We start from the raw sequence: 4,538 nt of genomic DNA on the forward strand, positions 1-4,538 counted from the left end.
ATGATAAAAGGTAAAACTGGCGTCCGTTCTCAGGAAGTTTCCAAATATCTGAATTTCTCAGATGTCTACCAGCAAAGACAGAAGACCATTGGCAGGACAACTGTGAAACACTCTGCAGAAAACCCTGGGGAAAATACGCTTATGTCCAACCAACAAAACCCATTTTGTCAGAAAAAAAAGTTTTATTAATCGTCAGGCATTTTATAAAGAACAATGTCCGATTTTTTGCTATACCAACACTGAAGGCACGAGGAAAAGAATGTACATTTTGTTTACAGACGAATTGTTCTTGTCTACGCTATAGAAGTCCAGAATAGTGCTAGCACAGCCAAACAAGCAACGGCGCTTCTGAGGAGAAGGGCCAGACTATGGGATTCAGTCTTCAAAGAACCTCGTCCACGCAACAAGGACTAGCTTATTGCGCGTGGTCAGGAGGAATAGAACTGTCACCCCTGAATAAATACCCGAGCTCGCGGAGAGTTTATCTTATAGAAATGTGTTTTTGTAAAAAAATTAAAAAAGTCTGTATAAAAAATTAAATTTCAGGGAGAAACTTTCCGCTCAGCCGTATAAGTATCTCTGCATTTATAAGTGATTTATGGAAGCTACGCAAAGCAAATAAAACTCCCGGATTGCTCTGGAACTACAATGTATCTGAAGACGTTCAGTATTTGAACGAAATCGATAATCATTAGAAAGATAAATGCGAGTACAGACTGCAGTTAAAATTTTAGAGTAAGCAATGTATTTGTCATTCTCCTATCTCGAGTCACTGATTTTTCAAACATGTTTGATTTCAGTTAAATAAGAACAATAACAATAATATTAATATCAAGAAATAAATTTTTTTTTGCAATTTCACTTTAATTGCAGGATGGTTTCTGTCAGCAACAAAAGGCTGAGTTATTGCCTATCTGTGTATACCTGCGCTAAAGATTTAGTTATACAAACTTCTACATCAAATGGCCCTTGAGATCTAATCGTAAACTTCCACCTTGTTTTCTTCCTAATTTTGTTAATTTGAAAACAGTGGTTTTCTACTGAAGATGGTACTCCAGATATTCAGTTGAGACATTGTTTCCATTTTACGCAGAATATTTTGGTGGTCGGCCCAGTTCTCTTCCACAGGTGCTGCGAATTTTGCTGATATATGTGCTTGCCGCCTGACTCCCATCGGACTGAATTGTTATTGACTTCGAGCCGCTATTTATTGTTCGATCCAAGGCGCGCACTACGCTCTTTGATGCTCTTTTGTTTTCCAGAGCTCGTGCTGATTTTCCTTGAAATAAATATGTCAGTAAGCTTAATAAACAGGGACAGAAGATTCAATTTAAACGAGGCTAGTTTTCTGGCACTCAGTTTATTAAAATACCGCCGGCCTTCACATCCGCCACAGCTGCGACTGAAAAAATGTGCTGTTCACGAATTATCAGTTCAGCAGATGAGACGTCAGGCACAGGTACATGCGTTAGACTACGGCCTCTCGGCCACGCAACTAAAATCATCAAGAACGCACATACCAGCTGTGAAAGTCTACGCTGTATAATCCAAACGTTACTGAGAAACTCATTTTCACAATTTTTTATCGTACTAAGAATGCCTTAACCTTTTTTATATGGTTTCTCGATATCTAATTTTTGCATGAACTATATCGTAGTCTTTCATAGGGCACAGCCACGGCGACAGTTTTAAATCGCCCGTCGTGTAATTCCATAAAGTGCCTCTCTCAATGTTTCCGTAAATTTCAATCCTAAGACGTCTTTTAAACGGGTAGTCCCCGGGATAAATACAGTAACATCAAACGTCAGTGATTTCATAACTGTTTATAATAATGGAACAGACTCCACCTTAATAAATACTAAATTTGAATTAATTTACATGAAGCATAAGCCGTCCAAAACTAAGACATTAACGACTACATGTTATTCAGGTCAATTACGCCAATTTACTGACTTGAAGGAAGCACACACAGCTGTCGCAAATGATTCTTTTCTTGGTTTTGTTAAAAAAAAACTTTGTACGACCTGCTCGTGAAATTAGTAAGCCTCTCGGAAGGAAATACGTCATTTTCTCTCCACATTTTCATAGCACTTCGTTGTCAGGCCACAAGGGGCCTACCGAGACCATCCGACCGCCGTGTCATCCCCAGATGAGGATGCGGATAGGAGGGGCGTGTGGTCAGCACATCGCTCTCCCGGTCCTTATGATGGTTCTCTGTGACCGGAGCCGCTACTGTTCCGTCGAGTAGCTCCTCAGTTGGTATCACGAGACTGAGTGCACCCCGAAAAATGGCAACAGCGTATGGCAACCTGGATGGTCACCCATTCAAGTGCCGGCCACGCCCGATAGCGCTTAACTTCGGTGATTTGACGGGAACCGGTCTATCCACTGCTGCAAGGCCGTTGCCTACATTTTCGTAATCAACAAATAATGATCTGATCCCGCACTCCTTACCGCCATCCTAACGCAGCTAACAAGAGGTTTAGTCCGACGATAGACAGCAAAGAGAGAAATTAATGAACATAGAAATATGCTGGACTATGTCTCACTGGTACACTTCTTAGTGAGACATTCTCTGCCGATCTATCTTGATTTAAGTTCTATTTCCATTAGTCATTTCAATGTGAGATTATAAGGTTGCGATGATGATATCAGTTAAATAACAGAAAGTGTAAATTCCATCAGGCAGCATCCTTTGCAGCAAATGCTCTTGTACCAGATAGTAGCGGAGTGATGGCAGGTCGTCTATCACAGAAAGAGTTGATGGAGCTGGTAACGGGATAACGAGAGGGTGGAATGCGCTTGCAGTTCCAGCTCAAAATGAAATTCTTTGATAACAAATATTAACTAAAATAGGCAACACCAAAGATATGAACCAAGGAATAATCTCCCAATAAATTTTCGGCATTCACTGTATTTTAATTACGTTCAACGAAAAAGTTTTATGAAGCACATACACTCCTGGAAATGGAAAAAAGAACACATTGACACCGGTGTGTCAGACCCACCATACTTGCTCCGGACACTGCGAGAGGGCTGTACAAGCAATGATCACACGCACGGCACAGCGGACACACCAGGAACCGCGGTGTTGGCCGTCGAATGGCGCTAGCTGCGCAGCATTTGTGCACCGCCGCCGTCAGTGTCAGCCAGTTTGCCGTGGCATACGGAGCTCCAGCGCAGTCTTTAACACTGGTAGCATGCCGCGACAGCGTGGACGTGAACCGTATGTGCAGTTGACGGATTTTGAGCGAGGGCGTATAGTGGGCATGCGGGAGGCCGGGTGGACGTACCGCCGAATTGCTCAACACGTGGGGCGTGAGGTCTCCACAGTACATCGATGTTGTCGCCAGTGGTCGGCGGAAGGTACACGTGCCCATCGACCTGGGACCGGACCGCAGCGACGCACGGATGCACGCCAAGACCGTAGGATCCTACGCAGTGCCGTAGGGGACCGCACCGCCACTTCCTAGCAAATTAGGGACACTGTTGCTCCTGGGGTATCGGCGAGGACCATTCGCAACCGTCTCCGTGAAGCTGGGCTACGGTCCCGCACACCGTTAGGCCGTCTTCCGCTCACGCCCCAACATCGTGCAGCCCGCCTCCAGTGGTGTCGCGACAGGCGTGAATGGAGGGACGAATGGAGACGTGTCGTCTTCAGCGATGAGAGTCGCTTCTGCCTTGGTGCCAATGATGGTCGTATGCGTGTTTGGCGCCGTGCAGGTGAGCGCTACAATCAGGACTGCATACGACCGAGGCACACAGGGCCAACACCCGGCATCATGGTGTGGGGAGCGATCTCCTACACTGGCCGTACACCACTGGTGATCGTCGAGGGGACACTGAATAGTGCACGGTACATCCAAACCGTCATCGAACCCATCGTTCTACCATTCCTAGACCGGCAAGGGAACTTGATGTTCCAACAGGACAATGCACGTCCGCATGTATCCCGTGCCACCCAACGTGCTCTAGAAGGTGTAAGTCAACTACCCTGGCCAGCAAGATCTCCGGATCTGTCCCCCATTGAGCATGTTTGGGACTGGATGAAGCGTCGTCTCACGCGGTCTACACGTCCAGCACGAACGCTGGTCCAACTGAGGCGCCAGGTGGAAATGGCATGGCAAGCCGTTCCACAGGACTACATCCAGCATCTCTACGATCGTCTCCATGGGAGAATAGCAGCCTGCATTGCTGCGAAAGGTGGATATACACTGTACTAGTGCCGACATTGTGCACGCTCTGTTGCCTGTGTCTATGTGCCTGTGGTTCTGTCAGTGTGATCATGTGATGTATCTGACCCCAGAAATGTGTCAATAAAGTTTCCCCTTCCTGGGACAATGAATTCACGGTGTTCTTATTTCAATTTCCAGGAGTGTACAAGCGTGTTGTCGAACTCTAAAACAGCCGAAGATGTCAAGAAGGTCGTCGAATATCTAATCTAGCAAGATAAGAAGTCAGTTCTAGGATTTTTATCAGTCACTTGATGTGATAAATGTCGAGTTGCATCGTGGTTTGAATTCAGCATCAAATTATAG

Source organism: Schistocerca americana, chromosome 3 (genome assembly GCF_021461395.2).
Source record: "Schistocerca americana isolate TAMUIC-IGC-003095 chromosome 3, iqSchAmer2.1, whole genome shotgun sequence".
NCBI lineage: Eukaryota > Metazoa > Arthropoda > Insecta > Orthoptera > Acrididae > Schistocerca > Schistocerca americana.